Below are 18,051 nucleotides of genomic sequence, written 5' to 3' on the forward strand. Positions count from 1 at the left end.
TCTATGAGCTCGACGCATGCGCCGATGCATCGGTGTTGCCGGACCCATCACTAGTTTACAGACATGTCTTGTGACTTTCTAGTACAGTGGAACCCCTAAGGTGGAACACAATTAATTCCAGAATGATGGTCGAACGATTAAGTCAACAAATAAGTCAGGCAACTAAAATCAATAGACCCTGTTTACCAGGGAGCAACCATGTTGCATCTGTTTTGCTTTGGTAATTGCTATGCAAACCTTGCATCAATACATCCACATAATTAGAAAAAACCCTTAACTAAAAGCTTAACAAAAATCAATGTTTTGAAAATGGAAGACAATTTGCACCACAAGCACTTGAATGGGAACCATTCCTAATCGAGACAAGAACACACATTCTCTTTTTGCCGCATTCTAAATAGGGAAAAACTGCTCACATGAAGCAGCTAACAACGTAGGTTTGATTGATTGATTGAAACTTTTATTAGTAGATTGTACAGTACAGTAGGGATGATGTTTGATAAGAAATTATCGAGTTCGAGCCTATTATCGAATCCTCTCATCGAACCGATTCCTTATCGATTCTCTTATCGAGTCCAGATAGGTTGTTGTACATGGGAAAAAAAACACACAATATTTGGTTTAACAAAAGCTCACTTTTATTATATAACAAAAAAAATAAAATCTATTAAGTAAATAAATATTGACTGTTGTTACCCAAAGTATATTATGTGGGATTTTTCAGAAAAACAAATATATACAGTAACTAGAGATGCGCGGATAGGCAATTATTTCATCCGCAACCGCATCACAAAAGTCGTCAACCATCCGCCAATCCACCCGAACCAACATTTTATCAAAACCACACCCGCCCGCACCCGCCCGCACCCGCCCGTTGTTATATATCTAATATAGACGATGCAAGGCATTAGTGAGGTTATAAAGCTTTTGCCTGTTAAAGAAAGGAGACTGATCCAATGAAGCAGAGACATTCAATGCGTGCCATGCTGTCACGGCCCAGACGCACACCAGTGCGCAATCATCTGGGAGCCGCGCTGAGCGCACCTCCAAGCGCGCTCGCGCGCGCGTCACTCTAACTGCTGCAGGCAGCTGCGTTCCATCTTCAATCAACACACTGATGAGAGGGACGACTACTTAAACAACCGCCACCAGAGATCCTCCTCCTGCCTCCCGACCACGCTTCCGCCCCTGGACAAACCCTGCCTGCCTCGCCCTTGTCTGACAGCACCGCTCCTCTCAACACGCACCTCCAACACTTACGGTAAAACCCTCCAGTTAAATTCCACACATAGTCTGACACCCATTTCCTGTTTGGTTACATACACATCTAATATATATATATTTCCGAATTGGTTTAACCGCCACCCGCCTGAATCTATTTAAAATCTAATTTTTTTAAATTTCACCCGCCCGACCCGCGGATTATCCGCGGACTCCGCGGTTGTGTCCGCAAACCGCGCATCTCTAAACAGTAACACAAAAACAACCTGTCTCTGTGATCACTATAGGTGAATAAATAATAATATAGTGTTAAATAAAATCAGTCCCTTGGGCACAAAACTGAAAATAATACAGCTCTCCAAAAAGTGCACATCTGCTGCTATTTGACATAACTGTTTGTTATGATGCTTTGACATTTTTGCACTTTATTTCTTTATTGAAAGAAAATTCTATGAAGAGAAAAGTTGTTTGCAAATGTGGTTGCAATGCTACAAAATGAAAAGTTAAAGCTAAAAAAAGAAATACACTTTATTGAGTTAACATTATTTCTTTATAGGGGGAAAGATGTGATGTTATGAGCTAGGGAATATAACAACTACACTACCCAGCATGCAACGAGAGTGACGAGCATGCGCGGTAGCCCCGAAAAGTGTTGTTGCATGTCGCTATCTGGTAGCTAAGAATGAGGTTATGAGCACGCTGTGAAAGTAAACGTCAAGAACTCAGCCAACACGCCTCGTCTGCATTATTTATAATTAGACAGACAACAGATAGACAGTGTGATTTTGTTTTGTTTACAAGGAAAGAAAAACAAAAGTTAAAAAAGGGAGATGTCATATATGTTGTATATATATGTATGTGCTGCGATTGCTTTAAGAATGTTGCGACAGCTGGCGTAAAGAAAGTGCGTTGCTAGGCTGGTTGCTATGTATCCGGTTGGTCGTAAAAGTGTTCGTCATGTGTTTGTACCCTGCTCAAATCTCTCAGTAGAGTTATTCATTGGATTATACTTTTTTTTTTTTACTTTATTACACCTTGGAGCATTTTTTCCGGTCCATTGTTTTTCCTGCTTTCGCTATCTGCGCCTAATGACTGAGCTACGTGATGTCATTTCTTGTGATGTCCCACGGGGCATTTCTTGTCGGGACGGGATTCGTTCCCAGGGATTCAAATAAAGAACCAACTCTTTTTCTTTACTATAGTGGTCTCGATAACGGGTACCGGTTATCGAACAACCGGGAAAATCGGTTTTGAGTATCATCCCTACAGTAATAATAATAATAATAATAACTCGGATTTATATAGCGCTTTTCTAAGTACCCAAAGTTGCTTTACATGTAGAACCCATCAATCATTCACACCTGGTGGTGGTAAGCTATTTTCATAGCCACAGCTGCCCTGGGGTAGACTGACGGTACAGTACATATTCCGTACAATTGACCACTAAATGGTAACATCCGAATAAGTTTCTCAACTTGTTTAAGTCGGGGTCCACGTAAATCAATTCATGGTAAATGGGTGATGGGGATGCATCTATTCGGCTTATACAGTGCATCCGTAGACTTTTCACAGCACTTCAATCTTTCCACATTTTGTTATGCTACAGCCTTATTCCTAAATTAAATACATTCATTGTTTTTTTGTTTTTTTTTAATAAATTGGCAACAATCTCTTTAAAAAAAATCATTATGGGGTATTGTGTGTAGAATTTTGAGGACAAACAATTATTTATTTTTGGAATTAGGCTGTAACATGAGAAAATGGGGAAAAAGTAAAGTACTGTGATTACTTTCCAGATGCACTGTAAATCCCTCTGTTGGCAGAAAGTAGTGTTCGATGTTATGTGCTCTGTAGACTCAATGTGTCCAGAAAATAAGTTCAGGTAAAAGTTAAAATGACCAAAATACTGTAAATATTAGATGTTGTCATGAATGCGTCTGTTACTACATTGCATACATAAAGCGTTGTTGGAGGTTTTTGGATGGTTTTAGAGGGCTACATAGGCGAAATAGGTCAATCCCCATTACCTGTATTGTTAGCCGCCTCTTGCTAGCAGTTTTTTTTTCAATATTTGAAACGCACAGAAATAAGAAAGTCGTGTTCTTGTTTCACATAAGGATTGTAGATGATGTGAAATGTCTTTACAACCTCTAAAGGCCTTAGTGGCCACATGCGTGGACAGCACCTTTTAGCTCTTATTTCCAAAATTGTGTACACTAGTGAATTGGGGTCTTATGCCGACATATGGACACTTATACTGCTATCTGGTGGTGTCAGAAGAGTATAACATACAATGGAATTTGAAAAAAAAAATAAAAAAATTTGCATGTCACTACACATGAAGTACACGTTTGTGTACTTATGGACTAAGTACATCATATCAAAAGACGATTTTTAGATGTTATTCTGATTAGGGTCCAATAAACCCAAATAGCAAAGAGAATTAAAAAAGCATGTAAACAAACAGCTTGGGCCTTAAGTGACAAAATGTGAACACAAGCAAACAGTCCAATACCAAGATATGCCATTACTAGTTTACATTAGAGTGTCTGCCCTGAGATCGGATGGTCGTGAGATCAAACCCCGGCCGAGTCATACCAAAGACTATAAAAATGTGACCCATTACCTCCCTGCTTGGCACTCAGCATCAAATGTTGGAATTCGGGGTTAAATCACCAAAAATGATTCCCGGGCGCGGCCACCGCTGCTGCTCACTGCTCCCCTCACCTCCCAGGGGGGTGATCAAGGGTGATGGGTCAAATGCAGAGAATAATTTCGCCACACCTAGTGTGTGTGTGAGACAAACATGGGTACTTTAACTTTTTTTTTTTTAAATAGAAGAATAATATGACAAGGAAGGGGGATTCATATGGCCCCAGTCGTCATGGTTTACCTGACACATGAAACATGACGAATTGCGGGGGGTGCACTATCCACTGTAGCCGCCAGATGGCGGTAGTGTTCTGAATGTCTTAAAATGTGTTTTGAGGAAATTCCAACTTTGACCAAAGGCTTCAGTTGCTATGTAGAGTGTTGCTTTCCACCATTTTCAGCAGACTGCGTTGCAAAAAGATTACCCCCCTTCCTCTCACGCGACAACCATTATAAACATTCTCAATTTATTTCATTCATCTATTCTTTCATTCCCAAAATAATCTTACTTATCTCATCATATGAAATATGACTTACTTCACCAATTATTTATTAATTTATTTACCATATTTTTTGGAGTATAAGTCGCTCCAGAGTATAAGTCGCACCGGCCAAAAATGCATAATAAAGAAGGAAAAAAATAAGTCGCACTGGAGCATAAATCGCATTTTTTGGGGAAATGTATTTGATAAAACCCAACACCAAGAATAAACATTTGAAAGGCAATTTAAAATTAAAGCTGCAAGCAGCGATGGACAGGACCGACTTTGACGGCACATAAAATCCAAACTAGAGCAGTAATTAAAACTCTTTTTTCAACTTTTAATCAGAAGGGTTCAATCTCTCTTCTGTGCTAGTTTGAAGCCGACACTACAAACGCACTCAGAGGAGATAATGTTTGAAAAAAGGTGAGCGGTTTTTACAAAACCTTTGTTTTGAAGGGGGAATTGCAAACTTCCTGTTGATTTTTGCTGGGGGTTGTCAATTTGTGAAATGTAGGTCTAAGTAAAACCTACATAGAGGTTTTTGTTTCATGTCTCTAAGACGTTCCTACTGGAAGTTACAAGCAGTTTTGTCTGAGTTTTCTTCCTAGGTGCAGTAGTGTCTGTGTTTTCTTCCTAGGGGGCGCTAGAGCGCAATTTGTAGTTTTGGGGTTGGGCTTTTTATTAGATCGCAATTTTTGCCAGTCCTGATGTGTGTGTCTAGTTTGGCGAGTTTTGAAGCATGTTAAGGGGTTCAAATTACAGCTCAAAGAGGCAAAAGTGACTGTTTTTACTAAACTTTTGTTTAGAAGGGGGAATTGCCAACTTCCTGTTGATTTTTGCTGAAAGATGTTGTTGCGTTCGGACCAAATGTTCCTCCCAGGGAATTTAAGTTGTTGGTCACTCCCAAGTTCTTTTGATGACACATACGCTGAGTTCAATTTGACCACCAGACAGAATGGGTATTTTGAGATTTATTTTCAAAGTTTGAAAATAAACGTGAGACCAATCCAGTACAGAAGCGTTCACTAGCGCAGCTAAAATGGTCTAATCTGAAATACGGAAACCTTCTCATCTATAAAGTGTCTCTTTCCCCCACCCTCGTTGTCTCTTCCTCCAGCCCGAACACATACCCATTCCTCCTCAGCTGGGCACAGGAACAGATAAGAGAAAGGAGTTATGACTACTCCCTGCATACCACAAAATCAAGGTTGTCACATGCAGTACTTGCAGACAACCAAAAGAGAACAACAGGAAGAACACTAGGTGTCTTGTAATATGACTATGAAAGTAAAGAAGTAACACTTAAATATGGATATATGTAAACATCTGCCTCCGACAATGTCAATGTATGAAATCTAGGTCCAAGTCAGACCTACTTAGAGGTTTTTGTTTCATGTCTCTACGACATTCTTACCGGAAGTTACAAGCCGTTTTGTCTGTGTTTTTTCCTATGGGGCGCTAGAGCGCATTTTTGAGTTTTGGGGTTTGGTTTTTTAATTAGATCGCAATTTTTGCCAATCCTGATGTGTGTGTCAAATATGGTGAGTTTTGAAGCATGTTAAGGGGGTAAAATTACAGCTCAAAGAGGCTGCGGAGTAATAATAATAAAACCTTAATAATACAATACGGTCATCTGTCCCAAAAGGGCATTGCGGTCCCTAATAAATAAATAATAGTGAACAACAGGCTGAATAAGTGTACATTATATGACACATAAATAACCAACTGAGAACGTACCTGGTATGTTAACGTAACATATTATGGTAAGAGTCATTCAAATAACTATAACCATACTTGCCAACTCTCCCGGATTTTCCGGGAGACTCCCGAAATTCAGCGCCTCTCCCGAAAACCTCCCGGGACAAATTTTCTCCCGAAAATCTCCCGAAGTTCAGGCGGGATATATAAACAGCATACCTACCCAAGCACGTTATAACTGTAGAATGATGGAAGGCGAGTTCTTGGTTTCTTATGTGGGTTTATTGTTAGGCAGTTTCATTAACGTCCTCCCAGCGCGGCAACAACACACAACAACAGCAGCAGTCACGTTTTTGTATACCGTAAAGCAGTTCGTCTGCCGTAAACAGCAATGTTGTGACACTCTTAAACAGGACAATACTGCCATCTAGTGCATTTGATGAAAGCACTTTTGTGCGTGCCACACATCAATGCATCATCAGAGTTCAGCATGGTTCGAAAAATAGTGACAGAGAATAGAACAAGGATGGACAATTCAACCCTTAACTAAACAATGAGTAGATGAGTGTTATGTGTGTGTTAGAGATGCGCGGATAGGCAATTATTTCATCCGCAACCGCATCAGAAAGTCGTCAACCATCAGCAATCCACCCGATCTAACATTTGATCAGAACCGCATCCGCCCGCACCCGCCCGTTGTTATATATCTAATATAGACGATGCAAGGCATTAGTGAGGTTATAAAGCTTTTGCCTGTTAAAGAAAGGAGACTGATCCAATGCAGCACAGGCATTCGCGTGCCACGCTGTCACGACCCAGACGCACACCAGTGCGCGGCTGAGCGCACCTCCAAGCGCGTCTCGCTGCCGGCGACGGCCGGGTATATGGGCCCGACGCTCCAGCGCCATCCATTTTCAGGGCTAGTTTATTCGGCAGGTGGGTTGTTACACACTCCTTAGCGGGTTCCAACTTCCATGGCCACCGTCCTAGCTGCTGTCTATATCAACCAGGGTGAGCCCCACCCCTTTCGTGAGCGCACTGCGCGCGGAGTGACCCCTGTTACGCGCCCCCGGCAACAGGGGTGGCGGGCAGGTAAGCTGCGCGGGCGGAGCACGCGGAGTGACCCCTGTTACGAGCCCCCGGCCACGGGGGTGGCGGGCAGGTAAGCTGCTTACCTGCTGCGCGTGACGCCGGCCGCGGCGAAGGCGGATGAGGCGGGGTGTCGGTGCGGTGGGCGCGGTGGTGACCCTGGACGTGCGTCGGGCCCTTCTCGCGGATCGCCTCAGCTACGGCTCCCGGTGGGGCCCTCTCGGGGGAAGGGGCCTCGGTCCCGGACCCCGGCGAGGCGTCCCTTCTCCGCTCCGTAAAAGTGTCCATCTCTTTTTTTTTTTTTCTTCTGTTGTGGCATATGCAGCAGGTGCCTGCTCGTTTTTCGTATGTGGGTAACAACATTTAACTATGTATATATATTTCCCAATTGGTTTAACTGCCACCCGCCTGAATCTATTTAAAATCTAATTTTTTTCTATTTCAACCACCCGACCCGACCCGACCCGCGGATAAAATCTAATTTTTTTTAATTTCATCCGCCCGATCCGCGGATAATCCGCGGACTCCGCGGTTGTGCCCGCAAACCGCGCATCTCTAGTGTGTGTATATGTGTAAATAAATGAACACTGAAATTCAAGTATTTTATATATATATATATATATATATATATATATATATATATATATATATATATATATATATATATATATATATATATGTAATATAATAAAATACATATATATATATATATATATATATATATATATATATATATATATATATGTATGTGTGGGAAAAAAAATCACAAGACTATTTCATCTCTACAGGCCTGTTTCATGAGGGGGGGTACCCTCAATCGTCAGGAGATTTTAATGGGAGCATTCGCATACCATGGTTTATATAGGGCACAGAGTGGGTGGGTACAGGCTGGCCTAGGGGCGTGGTGATTGGCTCATGTGTTACCTAGGAGGTGTTTCCGTCTATGGCGGCATGTTGTTACAATTTCGCTGCGCTTGTTGAGGGATGACAGGTCTGGACGGTAAATAATAAACAGTTTCTCTTTCAAGCATAGGTTGCATCTTTTATTACCACTATTGTAAGGTGTGCTGGATGCAAGAATTTGCCATGTTATTGAATATTCAACATTATTGTCTTTGAGGTCCCAAATGTGTTTGCTGAGTTCTGTGGTATTTCGCAGGTTTTTGTTCCTGAAAGAAGCCTTGTGATTGTTCCATCTGGTTTTGAATTCTCCCTCGGTTAATCCTACATATGTGTCGGATGTGTTAATGTCCTTGCGTATTACCTTAGATTGGTAGACAACTGATGTTTGTAAGCACCCCCCGTTGAGAGGGCAATCAGGTTTCTTTCGACAATTACATCCTTTGTTGGTTTTGGAGTCGCTCTGTCTGAGGGCCGACGGCTCATTTGCAATTGTTTTGTTGTGGTTTGAGATGATTTGTCGTATATTGTTCATGCAGCTGTAGCTCAATTTAATGTTGTTCTTGTTGAATACTTTTCTTAGGATGTTGTCTTTGGGAAAGTGTTTGTCAATCAGATTGAGGAATTTGTGTCCAATGTTCGTTGAGACGTTTTTGCTGTATGGGGGGTTGTACCAGATGATGTCGTTCCGTTTTCTGTTCTTTTTTGGCTGGTTTCCTGGCGTGGGTTCATAGGTGAGGGTGAAATTGTATCCGCTTTCATCAAGGGCTTTTTGGTACGGGGGGGTTGCTTGGTCAAATTCAGCTTTGCTATATGACAGCATCGATAGCCTTTTATTGATTCCGGTAGGTATTCTTTTCGTGGTGGTGGGTGGGTGGTTGCTGTCATGGTGCACGTATTGGAGTGTTGTGTTGGGTTTCGTGAATGGTTGGTAGCTGTTATTTCTCAGGTTGAAAGTGACGTCAAGGAAGTTGACGGTTTGTTTGTTGGCTTCAATTGTGATCCGTAGGCCGTTCTCTTTGAAAATTTGGCATATGCGCTTCTTGGTATTCTCGCTGCTCCTTGGCGAGGCGCGACACACTGCCAGTCCGTCATCACGGTAAATACCAAGGTTCAGATTGAGGCTAGCGAGCTGGGAGAGGAGGAAACTCCCAACGAGTTCACACGTTTCTGCTCCGTCAAAACTTCCCATAGTGACGTCAAATGTTGCATTGCAACATTTGACGTCAGACAGAGCCCCCAGACAGAGCGACTCCAAAACCAACAAAGGATGTAACTGTCGAAAGAAACCTGATTGCCCTCTCAACGGGGGGTGCTTACAAACATCAGTTGTCTACCAATCTAAGGTAATACGCAAGGACATTAACACATCCGACACATATGTAGGATTAACCGAGGGAGAATTCAAAACCAGATGGAACAATCACAAGGCTTCTTTCAGGAACAAAAACCTGCGAAATACCACAGAACTCAGCAAACACATTTGGGACCTCAAAGACAATAATGTTGAATATTCAATAACATGGCAAATTCTTGCATCCAGCACACCTTACAATAGTGGTAATAAAAGATGCAACCTATGCTTGAAAGAGAAACTGTTTATTATCTACCGTCCAGACCTGTCATCCCTCAACAAGCGCAGCGAAATTGTAACAACATGCCGCCATAGACGGAAACACCTCCTAGGTAACACATGAGCCAATCACCACGCCCCTAGGCCAGCCTGTACCCACCCACTCTGTGCCCTATATAAACCATGGTATGCGAATGCTCCCATTAAAATCTCCTGACGATTGAGGGTACCCCCCCTCATGAAACAGGCCTGTAGAGATGAAATAGTCTTGTGATTTTTTTCCCCACACATACATATATATATATATATATATATATATATATATATATATATAGCTAGAATTCACTGAATGTCAAGTATTTCAAAAAAAAAAAAATAAATATATATATATATATATATATATATATATATATATATATATATATATATATACATACATACGAAATACTTGACTTGGTGAATTCTAGCTGTAAATATACTCCTCCCCTTTTAGCCACGCCCCCAACCACGCCCCCGTCCCACCCTTTCCTACTCCTTTTCGAACATGTTGAAAAGAGAAACTGGAAATTGTGATGTATCATGTTGTATGCTTGCATGTTCGAAATAAACTCAAACTCAAAGATTGACCTAGGAATGGGGCCATAAGAACCCCTTCCCTACTGTAAGTATTACGTATTCGTCTGTCGGAATGACAACAAGGCATGATGACCAAATCGTCTTTTTATTGTCGTCTACAAAACAGCGCTGTTCGGCAACTCTTCTATTCTCTCATTTCTTGTGTTTTTTTTTCTCTACCTTAGGTTGATATCTGAACATAAGAGGCAACGAATTGACTTTAGTCGTCTCCGCTGCATAATCCATTTAACTCGTTTCTTTGCTCGTAATTATGTCTCAAAATTGTAGGCTTTCAAATGTTACTATTCTGTGGCAAAGGCGTATTATGAGGCAAAAAAAAAAAAGCACTCCGGCATATGATTTTTGTGTGCAGCTGGAGTGCTTTGCATGTGTGAGCAGCCAAGCGACGAGTTTAATTATTAATTAGAAATATTGACTGCTGCAGCATTCACAACGAACACCTCCCTGGGAGACTCTTTACGAAGCGCTGTCCCACCCGCCCCGTGAAACCGCAAGCAAAGCGGCCATCCCGCATCACAAATTGGGGGTAAACACTGTTAAACACACAGTCTAAATTGTTAGTTTTGGTTTCAACTGGATTGTTTACACATTTTGTCCAGCCTAATACTGATGTACAACAAATATTTCCTTCCTCGCACAAATGGCACAAAGTAGAACATCAGGGGACTACTATTGCTGCGATTGCAGCTTTTCAGTTTGATGATATTAAAAAAAAAAAAAAAAGAAATGCAATTTGCCATAACTAAACCCACGGAGATAAGAAGTAAACGAGTGCTGATAATTAGATAACAGGGAGTCGTTCAGGTGTACTGGAGAGGAGGCTACGCCGGATAGTCGAACCTCGGATTCAGGAGGAACAGTGTGGTTTTCGTCCTGGTCGTGGAACTGTGGACCAGCTCTATACTCTCGGCAGGGTTCTTGAGGGTGCATGGGAGTTTGCCCAACCAGTCTACATGTGTTTTGTGGACTTGGAGAAGGCATTCGACCGTGTCCCTCGGGAAGTCCTGTGGAGAGTGCTCAGAGAGTACGGGGTATCGGACTGTCTGATTGTGGCAGTCCGCTCCCTGTATGCTCAGTGCCAGAGCTTGGTCCGCATTGCCGGCAGTAAGTCGGACACGTTTCCAGTGAGGGTTGGACTCCGCCAAGGCTGCCCTTTGTCACCGATTCTGTTCATAACTTTTATGGACAGAATTTCTAGGCGCAGTCAAGGCGTTGAGGGGATCTGGTTTGGTGGCTGCAGGATTAGGTCTCTGCTTTTTGCAGATGATGTGGTCCTGATGGCTTCATCTGGCCAGGATCTTCAGCTCTCACTGGATCGGTTCGCAGCCGAGTGTGAAGCGACTGGGATGAGAATCAGCACCTCCAAGTCCGAGTCCATGGTTCTCGCCCGGAAAAGGGTGGAGTGCCATCTCCGGGTTGGGGAGGAGATCTTGCCCCAAGTGGAGGAGTTCAAGTACCTCAGAGTCTTGTTCACGAGTGAGGGAAGAGTGGATCGTGAGATCGACAGGCGGATCGGTGCGGCGTCTTCAGTAATGCGGACGCTGTATCGATCCGTTGTGGTGAAGAAGGAGCTGAGCCGGAAGGCAAAGCTCTCAATTTACCGGTCAATCTACGTTCCCATCCTCACCTATGGTCATGAGCTTTGGGTTATGACCGAAAGGACAAGATCACGGGTACAAGCGGCCGAAATGAGTTTCCTCCGCCGGGTGGCGGGGCTCTCCCTTAGAGATAGGGTGAGAAGCTCTGCCATCCGGGGGGAGCTCAAAGTAAAGCCGCTGCTCCTCCACATCGAGAGGAGCCAGATGAGGTGGTTCGGGCATCTGGTCAGGATGCCACCCGAACGCCTCCCTAGGGAGGTGTTTAGGGCACGTCCGACCGGTAGGAGGCCGCGGGGAAGACCCAGGGCACGTTGGGAAGACTATGTCTCCCGGCTGGCCTGGGAACGCCTCGGGGTCCCACAGGAAGAGCTGGACGAAGTGGCTGGGGAGAGGGAAGTCTGGGCTTCCCTGCTTAGGCTGCTGCCCCCGCGACCCGACCTCGGATAAGCGGAAGAAGATGGATGGATGGATGGATGGATGGGAGTCGTTCACTGATGGGTGTTTTTCCCCCGTCCATATTGTTCTAACAATACCAAAAAGCGCCCAAAATGAATAATAACAATGTCTCACGTGAAAAAGCGTCCGATCGTAACTCTCTAATAACTAAAATTCCTTGGGTGAATAATGTCAACTCACTACACCGGTATGTTTTAGCGCTTTCATGGCGAGTTTACTGACACATAAAAGCAAAGTTCCCTCTAAGGTGCGCTCCTGCTCAAGCGTCCTCTGCGCACGGCAAATCTATGCCACGCACAAAATCAAATAAAAAAAGATAAGCGCATAACAATTTTCGACACACGGACACGACGGAGAAAACAGTTTTCGTCATCATTGTTCAAATATTGTAACGTCTGTCGAGACGCTTTGAGGACATGAATTCCATCCATCACTTTACTGAGCAAAAGTCTTTATTGTCGGCCATAAACACATCACCAAAACATTAGTAAAAAAAATTATATCTAGCAAAACTGGTCATTTTCTGCAGTACAAACCAGACCAAAAGCAACTTTGTTATATCAACAGCAGCCGCTCGCTCTTTCTCACTTGCGCCAACACATGCGCATATGACACTTAACCAGTGATGCGTTTACAGCCACACAAAAAGTCGGACAACTCCAACACCACACATAAAGTGTAATTCCAGGTCGTTACACTATGATTTACCAATCAAATGTGTGCTTATGCTAGTGTCATTTATTAGGAATCTTAATTTATAATTATTAATCATGAAATGCTGTTAGTATATTAAATAAATACTAATAAAAATATATTTTTTACAAACGGGAAGTTGCAGGAATGTACACATGATCCCCTGCTTACATCTCATTGTGCAACATGTGAATGTTTTAATGGGAACTAAATGCAATGTCTGAAAGGGGTACACATTATTTCCAAAGCAGGACCTCCACCCAGACAAACAATACAAGTACACAGTTCATGAAAAACAATATTTTTTGTTATTGTCATTGTAAGTGGGCCTAAACACTTATATTACAAAATAACCTCATGGAAATGACTGCTGTCATTTGATTATAATAATAAGAGAATGTTGTCTGTCTATCTGTGTTGGCCCTGCGATGAGGTAGGGACTTGTCCAGGGTGTACCCCGCCTTCCGCCCGAATGCAGCTGAGATAGGCTCCAGCACCCCCCGCGACCCCGAAAGGGACAAGCGGTAGAAAATGGATGGATGGATGGAGATTGAAGTTGTTATTTAGTCAGGTTTGGGACAGGTGTGCTGCTGGTGTAGCCACAGTGTGCACGTCTGATGTTGCTCACATGGGCTCCACTGAATGCTCAGGGAGTTTTTGCGTTTGCTCACACACATGAACAATTAGAGGGAACATTGCATATAAGTAAGAACTTTACACTACTTTATATTAGAAATGGCAACCGCCGGGGATGAATGTCCCATAACAAGAAGATAGAGGAAAAGACGAAGCTTATCGACTACGGTGTAGACACGGACTACAAAGGCAGACTCGCACAAATTTTCAGGACTTATGCAGATCCCAAATACAGATAAGCAGGTACCAGAAGGTAAGACAAGTTGCTTTTGCATAATATTGCAAAACAAAATGCCAGATAACATGTCTTACCTTATACACACAAAAATGATACCTGTATGTTGAAGCACAGTACAATTCATCAAGATACCTGCCATCTTTTCTTGGATGCTAGTTCATTAATGTCGGGGCTCAGGCTTTGAGCTGAGGCAACCTTCATTATCGAACGAAGGTGTTCATCAGTCATTATATCTCGTAGTCCACCCGGACCACAGTCTTGGGGGCGTGCCTTAAAGGCGCTGTCTTTAACGTCCGCTTTTCATCCATTCTAACAACGTGCCGGCCCAGTCACAAGATATGTGCGGCTTCTGTACGCACACACACACGTGAATGCAACGCATACTTGATCAACAGCAATACAGGTTACACTGAGGGTGGCCATATAAACAACTTTAACACTGTTAGAAATATACGCCACACTGTGAATCCACACCAAACAAGAATGACAAACACATTTCGGGAGAACATCCGCACCGTAGCACAACATAAACACAACAGAACAAATACCCAGAACCCTTTGGGACGCTACCACCAAACCCCGCCCCCCACACACACACCTTGTAGCGTCCCGGAAGAGTTAGACTACATGTGCAGACTTAGGCAACAGCAAGGTTTGAAAAACAAATCTGGAGATAAAGATGTGTGTATCACAATCCTAGTGTGTGTGTGTAAAGAGTGAAAATGTGTGTATCACAATCGTTATATGTGTGCAAGATGGGAAGGTGTGTGTCAAGCAAAAACCGTGAAGCAGAGTCTACAGGTAAAAGCCAGTAAATTAGAATATTTTGAAAAACTTGATTTATTTCAGTAATTGCATTCAAAAGGTGTAACTTGTACATTATATTTATTCATTGCACACAGACTGATGCATTCAAATGTTTATTTCATTTAATTTTGATGATTTGAAGTGGCAACAAATGAAAATCCAAAATTCCGTGTGTCACAAAATTAGAATATTACTTAAAGCTAATACAAAAAAGGGATTTTTAGAAATGTTGGCCAACTGAAAAGTATGAAAATGAAAAATATGAGCATGTACAATACTCAATACTTGGTTGGAGCTCCTTTTGCCTCAATTACTGCGTTAATGCGGCGTGGCATGGAGTCGATGAGTTTCTGGCACTGCTCAGGTGTTATGAGAGCCCAGGTTGCTCTGATAGTGGCCTTCAACTCTTCTGCGTTTTTGGGTCTGGCATTCTGCATCTTCCTTTTCACAATACCCCACAGATTTTCTATGGGGCTAAGGTCAGGGGAGTTGGCGGGCCAATTTAGAACAGAAATACCATGGTCCGTAAACCAGGCACGGGTAGATTTTGCACTGTGTGCAGGCGCCAAGTCCTGTTGGAACTTGAAATCTCCATCTCCATAGAGCAGGTCAGCAGCAAGAAGCATGAAGTGCTCTAAAACTTGCTGGTAGACGGCTGCGTTGACCCTGGATCTCAGGAAACAGAGTGGACCGACACCAGCAGATGACATGGCACCCCAAACCATCACCCAACCATGCAAATTTTGCATTTCCTTTGGAAATCGAGGTCCCAGAGTCTGGAGGAAGACAGGAGAGGCACAGGATTCACGTTGCCTGAAGTCTAGTGTCAAGTTTCCACCATCAGTGATGGTTTGGGGTGCCATGTCATCTGCTGGTGTCGGTCCACTCTGTTTCCTGAGATCCAGGGTCAACGCAGCCGTCTACCAGCAAGTTTTAGAGCACTTCATGCTTCCTGCTGCTGACCTGCTCTATGGAGATGGAGATTTCAAGTTCCAACAGGACTTGGCGCCTGCACACAGCGCAAAATCTACCCGTGCCTGGTTATGGACCATGGTATTTCTGTTCTAAATTGGCCCGCCAACTCCCCTGACCTTAGCCCCATAGAAAATCTGTGGGGTATTGTGAAAAGGAAGATGCAGAATGCCAGACCCAAAAACGCAGAAGAGTTGAAGGCCACTATCAGAGCAACCTGGGCTCTCATAACACCTGAGCAGTGACAGAAACTCATCGACTCCATGCCACGCCGCATTAACGCAGTAATTGAGGCAAAAGGAGCTCCAACCAAGTATTGAGTATTGTACATGCTCATATTTTTCATTTTCATACTTTTCAGTTGGCCAACATTTCTAAAAATCCCTTTTTTGTATTAGCCTTAAGTAATATTCTACTTTTGTGACGCACGGAATTTTGGATTTTCATTTGTTGCCACTTCAAATCATCAAAATTAAATGAAATAAACATTTGAATGCATCAGTCTGTGTGCAATGAATAAATATAATGTACAAGTTACACCTTTTGAATGCAATTACTGAAATAAATCAAGTTTTTCAAAATATTCTAATTTACTGGCTTTTACCTGTATGCCTAATTTTAGGCAAATCCGCACAGTGGTTTTGTTTACTGTGTGTAGACTTTTGTTAACTGTGTGAAAATGTCAAATTTAGTGTGTAAGCAATTGGAAAAAAAACTGTAATTGTATTCCCCTCATCTGCATCTCTCTGGGGGAATAAAACACATTTATCTTGTTTGCACAATATTTTATACACCTGACATGTTTGCTTCTGCCTTGTATCACGACACAGGTTTAGCCAACGTTCCCATCGTCCCGTACAAATGTGATTAAATATCTATGGAAGGACCGGATAGCGAGAATGGAGCCAAAATCCTTTCTCGGGGACGGACTTCGGGCATGATGATCTGCAAAGACGACACGACCGGACCGGTTTTGGGAAGAGCCGATTTTTTCCCCCTCCTCTCAGTGCCTTAAGGAAAGTCCAATCAATGCAACGCGTTCACAACGATATTGCTTTTTTTTTTTTTTTTTTTTTTTTTTTTTGCTCGACAGTCACACAAAGGAGAAGAATCGAGGGGTCAAGTTAAGAATTAGACGTATAGAAACACATGTTGACGTGAGAGAATTAAAGCCATCATTTGCGACCCCAAGCACATTTTGAAGTGCCAGACGGAAGACGAATCTTTACGTGACGAGGGTCTGATTGGTTTCTTGTGTGAGAAGATTTCGCCTCATCCTCCTGCTGCCAGATTTTCACTGGTTAAATGTATTCAAATGTGTTCTTTATATGTCCTCAGTGCACCGCCAGACACTGATTATTACACTATTAGCTTTTATACTGTCGTGGGTCACTCGCTGTGACCTCCCCCTCTCCTCCCGCCCTCTTTTAATTGATTCATCTTTGAGAAATGCCATTTAAAACTGTTCCGAGTGTGTTTGTCGTACTATTTCGGTGCTGCTGCCCCACACCACAGAACCAGGTCATGACACGCACTTCCAATACTGCCAAGTGTGTTTGTATGTGTGTGTGTGTGTGTGTGTGTGTGTGTGTTGTTCACAGCAAGGCAATCATGCTTGAAATACACTATATTGCCAAAAGTATTTGGCCACCCATCCAAATGATGAGAATCAGGTGTCCTAATCACTTGGCTCGATGTATAAAATCCAGCACTTAGGCATGGAGACTGTTTCTACAAACATTTCTGAAAGAATAGGCCGCTCTCAGTGATTTCCAGCGTGGAACTGTCATAGTTAAAGTTAAAAGTTAAAGTACCAATGATTGTCACACACACAAAAGCGGAAGAAGATGGATGGATGGATGGACACTAGGTGTGGCGAAATTATTCTCTGCATTTGACCCATCACCCTTGATCACCCCCTGGGAGGTGAGGGGAGCAGTGGGCAGCAGCGGTGGCTGCGCCCGGGAATCATTTTGGTGATTTAACCCCCAATTCCAACCCTTGATGCTGAGTGCCAAGCAGGGAGGTAATGGGTCCCATTTTTATAGTCTTTGGTATGACTCGGCCGGGATTTGAACTCCCAACCTACCGATCTCAGGACGGACACTCTAACCACTAGGCCACTGAGTAGGATGCCACCTGTGCAACAAATCCAGTCGTGAAATTTCCTCCCTCCTACATATTCCAAAGTCAACTTTGTTATAAGAAAAGTGAGGAGTTTGGGAACAACAGCAACTCAGCCACCAAGTGGTAGGCCACGTAAACTGACGGAGACGGGTTCAGCGGATGCTGAAAGCGCATAATGCAAAGACTTTCAGTTGCTACGGAGCTCCAAACTTCATGTGACCTTCCAATGAGCCCACGTACAGTACGCAGAGAGCTTCACGGAATGGGTTT

The 18,051-nt window shown here is 43.1% G+C and overlaps 1 protein-coding gene across 2 annotated transcripts in view; it reads left to right on the top strand.

The window, feature by feature from the left end:
• gria3b (glutamate receptor, ionotropic, AMPA 3b) overlaps positions 1 to 17,482 on the top strand; it is a 456,144-nt gene extending 438,662 nt beyond the window's left edge. For both annotated transcript variants that reach the window (XM_061927997.2, XM_061927998.2), the window contains exon 16: positions 16,485 to 17,482. The gene's annotated coding sequence lies outside the window, so the exon portion shown is untranslated. The remainder of the gene's footprint in view (positions 1 to 16,484) is intronic.
• The last annotated feature ends 569 nt before the right edge of the window (positions 17,483 to 18,051 follow it).

Source organism: Nerophis lumbriciformis, linkage group LG35 (assembly GCF_033978685.3).
Source record: "Nerophis lumbriciformis linkage group LG35, RoL_Nlum_v2.1, whole genome shotgun sequence".
Taxonomy (NCBI): Eukaryota; Metazoa; Chordata; class Actinopteri; order Syngnathiformes; family Syngnathidae; genus Nerophis; species Nerophis lumbriciformis.